Genomic DNA, 16,389 nt, shown 5'->3' with positions numbered 1-16,389 from the left:
GAAATTCCATACACACTCCCCAATACATGAGGGTTAAACAAACAGCAATATGCATACATAAGCGATACATAAACATGGTGCCTCAGCATCCAACAGTCCACCAGTCAACAACAAGATGATTTACATAGTACATCACCGGTCAATAACACAAAAAAAAAATTCCCTCCAGGGTAATACCAAAGGACTAACTAATAAGTCGCCCCTCGCGAGGCTCCCGAAGCCTGGCTTGACCGTTTCTGGTATCGATAACGTCCCCGACTGGACGAGCACGACTGAGTCTGACTGGGTTTTGAAACACCCGAAGAATTCACACACAAAGGGCAAAAACGTCTACCATGGCCCTGCTGGCCACAAACGAAACAACCACCAGGCCCCCCGCTCTGAGACTGGTCTGAAACCTGCACCTCCCCGGAAACCCCAACTGAGGTGTCCGAAACCCCTAACGAAGAAAAGGAACCAGCCCCCGACTGAGCATGTTTCCGCTTCCACCCCTTACTGAGCCTAGGGTATTTAGGAACCGAAGGACTTACCGCAATGGTCTCCTCCTTAACCCCATCATCATTCGCAACCGTGGCCTCCACATAGGCCGCTGCCTCGACTAAAGAATAATAATCCTTCCAAAAGGACCCAGCTACCTTCTCCCGAACATCGAAACACAACCGCCTTTCAAACTCACAACAACGACGCTCCTCTGTTGCCACCAACTCTGGAGCAAACCTCGACAAGCTAGCAAACCGCATCTCAAACTGTGCCACAGGAGTATCATCCTGACGCAACTCTAAAAACTGATCCCTCAACCTTTCCCGTGCAGAAGGAGGGAAATACATGGCCAAAAAGGCCTTGGTAAAAGCAGCCCACGTGCCGCCTACCGTACTCCTAGCATACTTCCACCAATAACTCGCATCGCCCTTCAACTGAAAAGTCGCCAAAGAAACCCTCAACTCCTCATCTTCGACTCTGATCATATCAAGAGTCTTGGTAATCTGCTCTAGCCAACTCTCTGCCTCCAACGGTTTTGCCTCCCCCACAAACTCAGGTGGACTGGAGCGAAAGAACTCCTTAGTAAGTTTGAGAGCATGCCCGCTGCCGCCCTCAGTGCGAGCTAGGGCATCTTGCACTGCTCTCACAATCTCTCGTGCGACATCCTCGCCGACAGCCGATGCTGCAGCGGCAGGTGCTAAAGGAACTGCTGTGCCCCTACCCACACTCCTACTACTCAACCGCCCTCTACTTCCTCGTGTAGACATCCTATAAAGCACAAAAGCAAACACCACGCTTAGTGCACAACACAATAGCCTTCTCCGAGGCATACTCCACTACCGTTAAGTTACAAGACACACTTAGTCTCCAAATTTACACCTCTATTGCATACAATCATTTAGACAGATAAACACATAATCGAATCAAGTCCACAAAGATAGCCACTCATCCCGGAACTCTCAAGGAATTCCTATCAAAAACGACGTTGATCAGGCGTGTTTCCAAAAGGACCTCAAAGTAAGTTCACCGGCTATGAATATTATCCAGGAGACTGAATCCCATGCTCACAAAAATGCAACACATAAGTCCCAACTTTCATGATATCTATATGCAACGTCCTCACAATACGTAGTAAACCCACTGTGGTAAAAACCACTTCCCACGAGCCCAAAGTATTCAAACCCGGCTCGCTCTGATACCAAGTTGTCATGCCCCACTTTTTACTACTCGAAGTCACAACCAAATTCATTAACTTAATTCAATTTCAAGGATAGCATGCAGAAGTAACTCATACATTCGATCCGTAGAAGTGATTAACAATACCCTCATTCGTATGCAAAGTGAATATTATATGAACGTACTTAATAAATTGCCCTTGGGCTTACATCACTTAAGGTACAAGAAGAAAGGTGTAACCCTTTTACAACAATGGCATTCCGCCAACATAACTGAGGCCCTGTAGACGTCCCCGAACGCCCCGGGAGGAACGAGCTCCCGTTCTGTTCATATTGGGGTCACTACAGCTCAGGACTCTCAAATTTGTCACGGTTCTAAGTCTGAACCAAAGAGTCCAAATCCGGCAAATCGTTTTGAGAAAACTGATTTTTGAAAGAAGTGCCAAACATGGACTGCTTTGCCAGATACAGAGTCGCCACCTAAATGTTTTTTTTTTATGGGAAATTTAGGAAACCCTGACTCGGTGCCAAAGGCCACATGTCCGTCATCACCAAAGTTGCCTCGGCTCGGGAACTTTGGTACGATTGGGGAAGGTCACTTCGTGAGCACCCCCGCTCGCCCGATGAAAGATCGGCCTCTACTAACCGTGATATCTATTTTTGAAAACTTTGTGTGTTCTTGTTCTGGTTATTAGCCTAGGTTACTATGTGATGCACACAGCATATAAGTATAGACTGGGTCGCCCGAATTGGAACAAAACATTTCATGCTTGTTTATTTGAAAGATGGTTCGCTACTCGCAAGCAGGCTTAAAACATTTGATGATTTATTCCAATTTAAGTAACCCAACCTTCACCCACAGGCATTCAGGCAGATATATCACATAAGCAAATAGCCTCATGGTAAGTATGCTATTCATGGCAGTTACTCACACGCATGCAAGGATACTAAAGCATAAAACTCACCGAGTACTCCAAGCCAAAACAAAAACCCATTAGGAATCATGCATGAATCCTAAGTATACAGAAATGTCTAATGCAACACATGCAAGAATGCAAACTATAGCAGGCTCGGCTATTCTAAACATGGCATATGAAATGCTACAGCTAACATGTATTCAATTTGGAATTGAAAGTACAATGCAGTTAGCATGATGCGCCGAACCCGGTGCATGCAAAACAGATGAATGAATGCAAACATGCTATCATACTGTATGCTAATTGAAATATGTCCTAATCTAACCATCAAAAGCGGATAAATAAAAGGGAGAAAGACGTGGGGTTGGAAGACATACAACACACACACGCACACTTATTACAGTTATGCCCTCGCGCAGAGGGTCCGAATAAATAATACAGTCCCGAATAAAAGAATATTACAGTCCAAATATTACGGTCCAAATAATATACAAATTCCTAATTAATTAATCAAATTAACTAAGAAAGCTGTAAAACTGGCGTGCAAGCCAGGGACTGCCTTGCTTCTGATGAATGATGTATGTTTGGGCCGCCTTGCGCGGAAATCCACTGGGATGCCCCAATTAGCCTCTGTTTTGTGATTTTTCTTGGAAAGCGCGCCAAACTCCGGAAGTTTGCTGATTCTTCATTTGCTGCAACAGAGAGCAGGAAAGGGGCATAGCAATGTATTTTCACAGATATATGCATGCCTCGATCCTCGTGCCACCAATCACGCATATCGATGCATGATGGCAGAGGAATCGAAATGTGCAACTCAATATAGAATGAATGCACGTATAAACACAACAAGAACTTAACTCCATCATGGATGATCCGGAGTGTTGGTGACTAGGGAATTGAGACACGTTCCGTCACTCGGAGTACGAAACGCACCTCGTTTCCCGTGTCCGGGCTAACTCCTACCCCGAACACGATGCAATATGCATGATATGAATGCAACTAAGATACAGCCTAGCATGCACAATGCTATGAAAATGAGATGTCTCGAAATACGTGCACACGGGCACGCAAACTGAGACAATGACTGAATGCGATCTAAGATACAACCTAGTATGCACTATGCTGTAAAAAAAGAGGTGCCTCGAAATGCGTGCACACGGGCACGCAAACCGAGACAATGACATACGCAATGTAAATGACATGGCAATATGATATGGGCTTACACTAACATGAGAGAGCCTCAGCCACACTCACGTAAGAGGCCGATGGATGAAAATGAAGTGCCTCAAAATGCATGCACACGGGCACGTAAATCGAGGCAATGGCATACGCAATGCAATATGGCTAAAATGGCATATAGAATGAAACATGGACTTACACTAACATAAGAGAGCCTCAGCCACACTCACATATGAGGCCGATGGATGAAAATGAAGTGCCTCGAAATGCGTGCACACGGGCACGCAAACCGAGGCAATGGCATACGCAATGCAATGGCATGAAAAATGATATGCAAACATGCTAATGGAATTTCAACACTGAAATGTGGGGAAAACAGCCCCGAAATAAGGCGAAAACACATCCGATGCGTGGAATAGTCCCGAAACATGGACTTTGGCACCCGAAATGGCCTATAGCTATACCAAATATGCACAATACGGACATGCAATGAAGAGACAGTAGCAAGGCAGCCCAAAAATAAGCATTTTTCCAGTACAAATCATGGCCAAACAGCAAGCAAAGATAGGGCAACAATGGCATGCAAAAATGGCCCTAAACATGAGATTATGAAGCAACTCACAGCTGCTAACTCCAAATAGGTTAGGGCTCTTCAACAAAGTTGAAGAGGGGCCCGAAATAAGCCACTTTACAGAACTGTAAAAACCTCAAAAACAAACATAGATATGGCTAAGCTCTTATGCAAGAAAATGGGCCAAAAGGTGGCCAAAGAAGCAAGTGGTATATACAAAGCCCAAACTGAAAAATTCCCTTCTACAACATTGAAGAGGGACCAAAAATATGCATATTTACAGAACTGTAAAAACCCCAAAACAGTATACAAACATGCTAGAAATGCAATGCAAAATGAGGCTCAAAAGTGGCTATAACATGAGGTATACAAAGCATTCACCAAACAAGAAAAGACCCTTAATTAAACATGAATAATGGGCCAAAATAGGACTATTTTTAGTTCTGTAAAATGAATAAAAACCGAAGCACAATAGGCTGCCAAGATATGCAAGAAAAGGGGACCAATGAGGGATATAACATGAAGTAGCATATGGAGGTCCCAAACCATGAAAGGCCCTTAATAAAACATGAAGAATGGACCAGAATAAGACTATTTTCAGTGCTGTAAAATGACCAAAAACCGAAGCATAATAGGCTGCCAAAACATGCAAGAAAAGGGGACCAAAGAGGGATATAACATGAAGTGGCATATGGGGGTCCCAAACAGTGATGATCCCTTCTTCAATGTTGAAGAGGGGCTCAAAATAAGACTATTTTTAGTTCTGTAAAACGCCCAAAAATGGAAGCATAATAGGCTGCCAAAGCATGCAAGAAAATAGCATTCAAGGAAGGTATTGAAGCAAGTGCAAGGTGGGGGGCTCAAACAGGGTTGAGCCCTTAAGAAAAAGTGAAAAAGAGCTCAAAATAAGGCCACTTTCAGTTAGGGCCGGAGCTCAAAACAGCAAGCATATATGGCTAAGGAATGTTGCAAAAATTGGCTTAAAAAGAAGGAAATGGCAACTCACCCTTGTAGACCAATCTTCGGTTGCTTCTTGGACCAAGTTGCAGCACCTTTAGCCTCTAAGAATCCCTCCTTGCTGCTGAAAATGGAGTGGTGGTGATGGTGTTAGGTGGTAGTGAAGAAAAGGGGATGAAACTTGGGTGTTTTAGGGTAGAAATGAGAGAAGGAGAGGGGATCTAATGCAAGAGGCTCAAAGGATTTTTTCTAACCCCTAATGCAAATGCTGGCCCTTGGTTATATGGAACAAAAAGAGGGAGTAAAGGTGGGGAAAAGGTGGGGGAAAAGGAGGCAATTTTTCCCCCAAAAAATATCCCCCGGATTGAGATATTTTCTGGGGGATACAGCTATACAGCTGTAAAGTGTGTATTGCAAGGAACATGGCCGGCCACCTTTTGGAGCTGCAGGTGGCTGGCCGGCCACCCCCCCTAGCCGACCGGCTAGGGGTCAAAAAGGTCAAGTTCAATTAGTGGCCGGCCACCACAAAAAGGTGTCCTCCCAGGTCCCCTCATTACAACCCTGTGGTTCGAATTTGGAAACTCTAAAATAGGAGAGAGAACAAGCCATTTTTAGGAGGGGTTCAAAAGGTCCAATTGGAGTTTATGGCCGGCCATAAACTTTTAGGGTCCTCCCATGTGTGTACAACACAAATATGTGGTTTGGGGTTGAAGAAAGTGGCCCCAAGGTGTTCAACATTGGCTCGGAAGTGAGAAAAACGGGTGTCGGAGGGCGAAAATGGAATATAACTGGTTGCCAAGATAATTGTTGGCCTCCCACCCTTCAGTGACCTTCCTGGTGATAAAACAGAGGTACCTGCCAAAAATGAACGAAAACCGATGCAAAACGAATGCTCGGGGGCCAAAACACGTAGTTCGGGGTCCCGAAAATGGGCTGTTAAGCACCGATAGTGGCGTTCGGCCACAAAGTGGGTTTCTCAGACCCCAGTGTCCCTCCAAAGGGAGAAAAAAGGAAGTATGCCAAAAATCAGAACAAACGGAGATGGTTAGGCGGTCCCGAACCGAGGCACACGGCCAACGGTCCCGAAAAATCGGAAACCGGACTCCGAAATGGGCAAAATGGCCTATAGCCACAAAATGTAGCCCACGGCCACTGAGAGATGGTCTACGGGACCTCTCCCTCCCCTCAGGAAAAGAAAAAGAGAAAACCGAGTTTGGTTCGCAAACCGAGGCAAGGCACAGAAGAGGGTTCGGAAATCCGGAGGCAGGGCTCACGGCCGCGACTCTGAGACTTCTGAACGAGCACATTATGCAACATCACCAAGCGCTCAATCGGTGACGTCTGAGTCTTAAGGTCGGTTAAAAATGGGGTGTCTACAGGCCCCGTGGCCAGTAAATAAGTAGATCCAAATCTTGCAACTCAACCTACTTAATACCTGAAAAAGATTCAACAACGTGGGATGAACATATAGTCCAGTAGGGATCTCAGCATGGCCCTCAACAATAACAACATACAGATAGCTATGTTCATGAATGCTCAATCTCATACTAGAATAGTAATGTGACAATTTATACAAAATATACATAGGTAAGAACTTTTCTTGAAAATAACCATTTCAATCAACGCCATAGGCGATTCATCTTTCCCTTTCTTTTCATTAATCCATGTTCTCAATCTTTCATAACATTAACGATACCTTAGGAAATAAATTCACTAAGTCCATTACTCTCTTTCGTTCTCCAAACATACACAGATAACCCTTCTCAAAATTTATAATTTCTTTTAAAGAAAATCCGTTTCCTTCACACTTTCCAAAAGACAAAGATGACATTTTGGCTTCTTCCCGATACAATCAACTCTATATATGCACTGTTATAAATAGAGATAACAACTCACCGACATGCGTAAGATAAACCAATGAGGCAACTCGGCCCTCCAAAACCATAATCAACACAATCCATGATATTTCCCAAAACACGGAAACATCAACAACAAAACTTTGCTCTACTAGCTATGTGCATAGTAAGCCAAAGATACACTTCTCACAACAACATGCCAATTTACCAGGCGCTAGCTGGAAGGGTGTGGTACCTTAGATTCTCAGCGCATTCAGTTCTCCAGGCGCTAGCTGGAAGGTAATGGTACCTCTGATTATCAACGCAGGGTATAACACCAACAATCGAAATGCAACAGGGCATAACCAACATGTACAACATATATACATAAACCATCCAGATACAAACAATGTGTTAAGGTATATGAACACATAGGTGTGTGGAGTCCATCCCCTATCTTTTCACACACACTGGAGTACAACCCCTCTCTCCTCCCTAATAAGTATACATATATAATGCATCTCAATATTTCATCACATAATATGTTCAATCAACAATGGTGTAATGCATACACGACAATTCAACACAACCACGTCATCCTCCACCGATGACCAAGGACAAAACCTCTAGATGCAAATATTTAGTACATCTATTAAAAACTCAATTACTATGAGACCACAACCTGACAACAACATTAACATGGTAGTTCAAGATACAATTCCACACATGTGTGTGTTCAACACTCATGAAACAACAATCCAATTTTCATACATATTTCAAAATACCTTTCCCATTTCACAAAACAAGTTCCATATTCCCTTTGTTTTCACAAAATCAACTCCATCCCTTTTGTTGTTACAAAACCAAATTCATTCCTTTGTTTTACAAAACCACTTCCATTGATAATAAAGTCATAACTCACATTAGTCCACTACATTCATTTCAAACCATTCCAAAGCCAAAGTTAATCCCTTAGGCATTAACACCTTCACCCAACACACATCAACACTAGAGATTTACAATATAGATTCACTATCCTCCATTTTAATTTATCAATCAATATGTGATTTAGGGCTTTTTCTTCCATCAACTACAACATGCTAATTTACACTATAATTAGCCCAAAACAACCATCAATGACAACATAACCATTTTCCAACACCCAACCCTAGGTTCCTCCTCATGATTTCAAACAAATCCAACATGGATATGATTTTTATGCAATACAAAATTACCACATGTCTATCTATAGACGAAGTATTGAAAAAGAACAAGGAGAATCCCTACCTCAAATGGAGAACTCAAATGGAGAAGATGACCCGAAATCAAAGTGCTCCAAATCCCAAATTTCTTGGATCACAACGAAGCCCTCGACGATCAACACACTTCTTACAAAGGCCCAAGGTGAGGAAAACACTCTAGCTAGATCAATCCTAAGAGAGAAGTTAGGTTTTAGAGTGAGGTGCTCTCCAATGGCTTTTTCGGAAAAGTAAGAGAGAGAAAGGAAATCAAAAAGTGATTCAAAATGCTGAATCTTGGTGTGTTATACAGGTCGCCCCGCTCGAGCGTGTAAAACCCCGCTCGAGCGTCACTCACAGACTCCCGCTCGAGCGCCAAAAACCCCGCTCGAGCGGCGGATACAACCATCCAGAAGTTTTGCAGAACAGGCCCCTGCTCGAGCGTCCAACTCCCCGCTCGAGCGTCTCACACAAACTCCCGCTCGAGCGTCAAACCTCACGCTCGAGTGTCCAACACTACAGAGGAAATATTGGGAAGGTGATTTTCCCGCTCGAGCGCCGAAACCCCCGCTCGAGCGGAGAGGTCAAAAATTGGGCAAAGATTCTAGGTTTTAAAACACAACCAACATAACCCAACAAGTCCAACACAACCCAAAACTCTAACATAAAGAGTAAGGGACAAAAAAGAGAATGAGACAACAACAAATCTACGGAACCGAGTCCGGATTACAGTTCAATAACAACAGGGAATACTGGGATCGCTATAGTCAAAGAAGTCAAAACACACAGCACCAAAAGGGCCATACTTTTGGAGATCATAACTCATAAATGTGGTTCTAAAAAAGCCTTTTCCATCCCTAACTCAATTTCTTGGTAACTATGATTAAGACCACCACCATTTATATAAACATGTTTATTGTAATAACTCAACTAACCAATTGTCAAATAAGCCTAGAAATAAAATAGTCTACATAGATATTTTATATTTATTATATACATACCCCATGTATTCTAAGGATCTTTTTTTCTACCAAAAAACTACAAAAATAACATCTTTCTCCAAGAAAGACAATCCTGATATTGCATCCTTTGCTAGCAGTGGTAACCATAATGATCACATCTTATCCTCAAGAGTTCAAGAATGCCTCCAGCAAAAAACAAAAACAAAAACAAAAAAAATTTGGTGGCATTGGATCAAATATACATTCACAATCCACATTACAAACATCAACACTTTGAATGATACTGCAGTTCAAGAAAAAAGCAAATATCACAATCACGAAGTTAAAAAGCTACATAAAAATATTGTTGTACTAAATGCCCATTATTAGCAAATATGGTGCTATTAACTTTATTTTATTGGCTGCAAATACGGTGCTATTGTTAATAGGCAACAATCTTGTCAGATTTGCTTTTCCTATTTCTAATTAGATAACCAATCAATGTTTCAAATTAGATTTCAAATATAATTCTAAAAAGCTCATCTTTGAGATAAAAACTAACGTCGATCATTTTTTATTTTTTACTTTTTTAAAAAGGTAAGGAAACAACAACTGCCATGCCATTTGAACTGCTCGTAGGTAGTAATTCAAAGCTGGGATAATGGAGTACATACACTAGTATGATCCCTAAAACAATGGAGTACCTACTACACTACAATGCAGTCAAAAGAAGTCATGACAATAACCAATTAGTGATCCCCAAGACAAAGGTAGCCTTTCTATAGTCACTGCAAAGTCCCTTTCTCTAGTAATAACATGCATGGCAGTAATCAGCTACTTGGTCATATCATGGAAAACAATATACTGCCAAGACCAGCCATGATATTGCTCCCATTATTTGCACAACTACCGCGCACCTAAATAGTAAATACAGAGTCTCTAACAAGGTAGCCCACTTAAAAGAGTATTTTCTAAACTGATTACAACCATGTAAATTAAATTTCTAAACTAATTCTCTGCAGATTATTGCTCCTATCAAATAAATTAATCGTTACAAACAACTCTGCACTCAGTTCTGATACAAATTCAAGAAGACGTACATTCAATATAAAAATTTCAAGTTCTAAACTTTACTTTAACAACGAGATTCTTATTTTATTTTTTATTTTTAGTCTCTGCATTCAAAGAAAAAACAAGAATTAATATAAAGTAGTATAGATTATCATATATGAATGATAAACCTGCATTTGATATTTTAGAACTTAGTTACAACTGGGATCTACCATTTACGTGGAATTTTCCCACAAAGAACTTCAATGTAGGCAAAGTTTTTAAAAGAATTGATATTCTACATGATTTATCTCTTCTAATTACTTCATGCTATAATTTCTTTTAATAATTTATATACATGGTTATAGATGAAGAAAACTAGGTTTGCACTGAGTTCTAACTGGATTAGAAAAACATTGTGCCAAAGTTTCAACTTGAATCAATCCATGTTTTCTTTTTTCTTCCTCCCCCTTACTCTTCATCTTCCATTCTAATTCAAATAAAATCAAATTGATGAGCTTTCTCTATGAATCTCATCCAATATAATAGAGCAATCAATCACCAATCTAACAATTACAAAGCAATCAGACAATAAAATTACTTACAAAAACTCTCTGTATAACATATCAAATCCAACTGTTGATCAGATCAAGAGGACAACAATTCAAATATAACTTTTGATTACAGCACCACAGGAAAACGTACACTAAACGAGCTTCAAAATCTGAATATAAACTAGTTTACAACTCAAATGAAATCTAACAAATTTGTTTTTTTGCAACCACCATATATATATATATATATTTTTTTTTTCATTTATTAGCAAATGAAATCTAAGAAAAAAATATATGAGAGACAATACATGAATTTTTTTAATTTTCTGAAAAACGTACCTGAGATAAAGAGCAAGATAGATCTGATCTGATTCAAACTCGATTTCGGATTTGCGATTTGCAAACTCAAGATGGGAGCTAATAGCGAGAGAGATTGAGTTCGAGTTCGATTAGCCTCGAGATCAATGAAGAACAGAGATCGTTGCGATTGATGAAGAACAACTAGAACAAACCCATGGTGGAGACGTCCAGAGAGTGAGAGCTTGCGAAGAAGATGTCGACATGGCTGAAGCCCGGATCGCCGACGAGGCTGGTGGTCCTTGGAAGCTTCAGCTATGGCGGAAGAGAAGAGGGAGGAGAAGAGCCAACAAGAGGGCCAAATACGACTGATTCAATTTTGTTTCCCCTTCTAACCGGTGTAGCCGGTTGCCTATTTGAGAGTTAAATTATTTAAGTAATTTAGTTATGACCTGGTTATGAGATAATATGGTATAAATAAATAATTGAATATAACTAAGTTATGACTCAATATGATAGTAATTATGACTAATATGATATTGGTTATGACATAAAATCATATAAGTTCATAACTAAATGTACGGTACATCTAAATGTACCATAGCATCACCCATGATATTAACTGCCATTGATAGTCATAGTCATAGTCATAGTCATATTGGCTGCAACTTTCTTAGCCAAATTCTTATAATGATAGGAGATGTCACCCGCAAACAAGATGTTCAAAAAGCGTTACACGGCGCACATTGTGTTTTTCACCTTGCTTCATATGGCATGTCTGGGAAAGAAATGCTCCAATTTGGCCACGTGGATGATGTGAATATAAATGGAACTTGCCATGTCTCGGAGGCTTGTGTTGAGCATGAGGTTAAGAGGCTTGTTTATGTGAGCACATACAACGTTGTGTTTGGGGGTAAGGAGATTATCAATGGCAATGAAACCTTACCTTATTTCCCTCTTGATGATTATGTTGATCCATACAACCGCAACAAATGTATTGCTGAACAGTTAGTTCTAAAGAGCAATGGGCGCCCTCTCAAGTAAGTAATTTTATTTTCACAAGTTCACCAGTCGGGCTGTCCTTGACATCTTGTTTAGTAGGTGTGCTTCTCACTTCTTTAACTATATTTTTATGACTCTTGTTGTTCTTGGCTTCAAGTTTCAACTGGTTTAAAAAATAAATAAACAAATAAATTGTCACTTTTATGTATTAGCAAATGGGTTGGTATGTGTCAAGCATCTACTAACATGAATATGAAATTTTCCATAATATATTTTTGAACTATAGAAGTAGCATAGAGAACAATGTTGTGATCTATTAAATAGAGGTTAAAAGAGTATGCATAACTTGTGATCCTAACAAGACACCTTAAATAAACATGAAAAAGCAGTACCTTGAACAGTGTAAAAATGATTCTGATGTGCATTGCCTCAAGCAGATCTATAAGACACTGCCTTTGTTGAGAAAAGTCATTCAACTTTCTTATGACTCATTGAATTCCCTTCTTTAATCTTGCAAATCCCAGCAATCTGAGTAAGAAGACAGTGTTCCAGATGCAATTCTTACTAGACCCCTACTACAAGTACAGGGTTCTTTGTGGAAATTATTGCTGACTGTTGAGAACTTCATCTTAGTTGTTTTCTCTCTTCAATTTACTTATTTAGGTTATATTGAAGAATTATGCATTCTCACTTTTCAAAATTTTGTTTGTTATCTGGAAAATAGCATAAGAAAGTCAAACTTAGATTGATGAAAATATCCTCCCTTTTTCAAATTTGCAGTATCAAGTTCTTCGCGCCTTTAGAGAAAGAGAATCAACACATGAATTTCAATGCTTGACCTGACCTCGTCTAGTTTGTAAGATTCTGATTTATGTACGATGTTTCTATGCTATGTAGGAAGAAGAATGGAAATCTCTATACATGCGCAATTCGTCCAGCTGCTATCTATGGACCAGGTAAGGAGAGACATCTCGCCCGCATTATAAATCTTTCGAAGTTAGGTCTGCTGCCATTCAAAATTGGTGAAGAAAGAGTGAAGTCAGACTGGGTTTATATAGATAACCTTGTTCTGGCCCTAATATTGGCTAGCATGGGACTCTTGGATGACATTCCCCAGAGGGAAGGACGTCCAATAGCTGCTGGTCAACCATACTTTATATCAGATGGTAATATTCAATCCATTTGCTTAGAAATATTTTACTTATTTCGTGGCAACTAGAGCTATTAAAGTTGAGTAATGCTATACAAACTAACACAACTTACAAAGTCACATGATTTGTACCTATTATATTATTTGAGTGGGTCTCATTTCAAATACCGAAGTCTTATAACTGCGTGTCACATATCTGTAAGAAAAGTTAGTAAGATTTGTTAGTTTGTATAGTATTGTCCATTAAAGTTATTGATTAACCCTTGATTCCAAGGAAGGACTATTTGAATGTGAAAAACTAATTAGTGACTAGAGTCAACTGTGTTTAATATTTAACTGTTTTCCATGCAATGGTTTAATATTAGGCAATGGTTTAATATTAGGCAATGATTTACAGGGTCTCCAGTCAACAGTTTTGAATTCCTCCGCCCACTACTCCAAAGCCTGGAGTACGACCTGCCAAAGCGGTCATTAGCTGTCTCTTATGCTCTTGTTTTGGGAAGGATATTCCAGTTGGTCTACACTATCTTATATCCATGGTTGAACCGATGGTGGCTTCCTCAACCATTGATGCTTCCTACTGAAGTGCACGAGGTTCACTCCTAAATTACCTCGGTTTCTGGTTGAATATAATTGTAGACTTGTAAAGCATTCCTTACTACTTACAAAAACAACAAACATTGGGTCTTGGGGGTGGGCTCCCTTCAAGGTTCAGGGATCGAAACCTCTTAGGTACTAACAATTCCTTGGGGCCACCGGACTAGGGAAAAACCCTTGAATTAATGGTGGTGCACTTACAGGAAACTCCTTGCCGAGGGCCTGTGCATCCCTAGGGATTAGTCGGGCTTTGATCCTCACACCTAGTGCCATTCCAAAAATAAAATAAATCAGAGAAAAGGGTTATCTCCCTTATATTAGGGGTTTTTTCCCATATGTTATAGTAGTACAGTCCAAAGTACAAAAGTATCCTTACACAACGCAACATAACATAAAATCACTTCCTACTTGGATCTTATAAAGGGTCATCTATATACCCCTCTACTGGTTTCAATTTAAGTGGTTAATGAAACATATCGTCACTTTGATGCATACCTCCTATTGCCACTCGGCAGTTTCCTAAAATTCTGCAGTTCTCACTTGGCCTAGTTGCAATTGATCCTGCACCTTCCCACATAGTTTACCATAATTCCTTCCACCCCATCTCAACACCCACATTTCCAGACAAACTTGAAACATTCTCTAACATCTGTTATTAGGTTTTGCAAGTTTCACTACTGTGTACTGAACCATATCTGATATATTTGTGTGTGTTTTATTTCTTGACGGGTTGGGGTTACTCATTACTTCACTTTCCTAAAAGCAAAGGAGGAGCTTGGCTATGTCTCTATGGTGAGTCCTCAGGAGGGCATGGCCGCAACCATATCATATTTTCAAGAGAGGAAAATGAGAAGTTTGGACGGGCCTACAATATATACATGGATGTTTAGTGTAATTGGAATGACTTTGCTATTTATTGCTGCATATTGGCTAGCTTTCGGACCTGTGTCGCTTTTAAGAGATTTCTGTCTCTTCTTCTTCTGGTCTATGTGGGTAATGAGAATGGTGTTCATTTTGGCTATTGCAGCTCATATTGGAGAGGCTATGTATGCGTGGCATCTGGCAAAAAAAGTGGATCCTTTGAATGCAAGAGGCTAGTTTTGGCAGACTCTTGCGCTTGGGGTTCTTTCATTGCGTTTCCTGTTGAAGAGAGCCAGGAAGTAAGTTAGAGCATCTATTGTTGATATAATCTTTTTAGCAGCTGTATTTACTACTGTATAAGGGTAGTTCCTTCATAGGCAGTAAAATAGGACACAGCTAGGGGTTTAGATTTTTTTGGTAGTGTTGAAAAATGTGATCAGAGATCCTCTTTTTATTTCTATGAACAACCACTGTGTCTCTAACAAAGGAGATTTGATTTGATTTGATTTGATTTGATTTGATCTGCGGGAGTATCTAAAGCCCGAAGTGAATCCGCCTAGTTTGAACTTTGATTGCTGAGAAAACAGGTATGTAAAAAGAGTAGATCTACCTCTGCTAATTTGCCCTGACCCAGCTCAGCTCTTCGACCTCAAGCCCAAGGCTAGTAAGCTGAGAAACCATGCTGTTTGCCTGGGTGTTAACAAGATGGGATTAATGGGCTGGAATTTGAGTTTGAGCAAGCACACCTGGGAGCCTCAAAATGCATCCTTTAAAAATAATAATAATAATAATAATAATAATAATAATAATAATAATAATAATAATAATAATAATAATAATAATAATAATAATAATAATAATAATAAAAATAAAAAATTATTTGACATTCCACCTTTCATAATTTTGTTTAGAGTAATGCTCTATACAAACAAATTTTGTTTTAAAAAATTCATACAAATGATGTATCTTATTTGTATCTTGTTTTTTGAGGAATCTCATTTATATCTATTTATGGGGAGTTGACATATCCATCATTAAGTATAAGAATCTTATTATCACATCATTCTTTTCTTAAATTTTGTGAGAAAATTTTGTTTGAATATCACTCCTCTTTAATATCATTTTACCAAGTTAAATTATTAAAAAGGACAAAAAAATCCTCCCTAATTCCGGCCAGTCCCTACCTAGATCTTCCTGTCATGGCCACACGCTTTCCCACTGTTCGGCATCAACCAGACACCTCCCCAACTTACCACCACCCTATCCCCTTCTCCCAACCAATCGCACTCACCTCCCCTATTGCAAATCGACTTATCCCTCCTTTCTGTGCAATTCTATCTCTGCCCCTCAAGGCTCTCTAATGGCAACAGTGGGGGTTAGGGTTCAAGTCTGAGAGGGAGAAGGTGGCGTTGGCAGGCCGGATATGTGGAGGGTGTGTAAAGGTAAGGTGAACTAATTTTGGGTGCATCAAACAAAAATCAACAAAATTTAAATTTGAGTGTCGAAAGGTACAGGATATCCAACAATTTTTTCGTGATGCGTTTAGATACTTCCATTAAATATTACCTCTGACAAACTGTGCCAT

The 16,389-nt window shown here is 40.0% G+C and overlaps 1 long non-coding RNA gene across 1 annotated transcript in view; it reads right to left on the bottom strand.

Annotated features, from left to right (window-relative positions):
* LOC145823139 (uncharacterized) overlaps positions 1 to 11,610 on the bottom strand; it is a 37,977-nt gene extending 26,367 nt beyond the window's left edge. Inside the window, exon 1 of the long non-coding RNA XR_014365340.1 lies at positions 11,237 to 11,610. This is a non-coding gene — a long non-coding RNA (uncharacterized LOC145823139). The remainder of the gene's footprint in view (positions 1 to 11,236) is intronic.
* Positions 11,611 to 16,389: the final 4,779 nt, after the last annotated feature.

The sequence above is a fragment of the Camellia sinensis genome, chromosome 3, assembly GCF_055761805.1.
Source record: "Camellia sinensis isolate YWXY chromosome 3, ASM5576180v1, whole genome shotgun sequence".
Lineage (NCBI taxonomy): Eukaryota > Viridiplantae > Streptophyta > Magnoliopsida > Ericales > Theaceae > Camellia > Camellia sinensis.
This window is presented reverse-complemented; position numbering and strand designations above follow the sequence as displayed.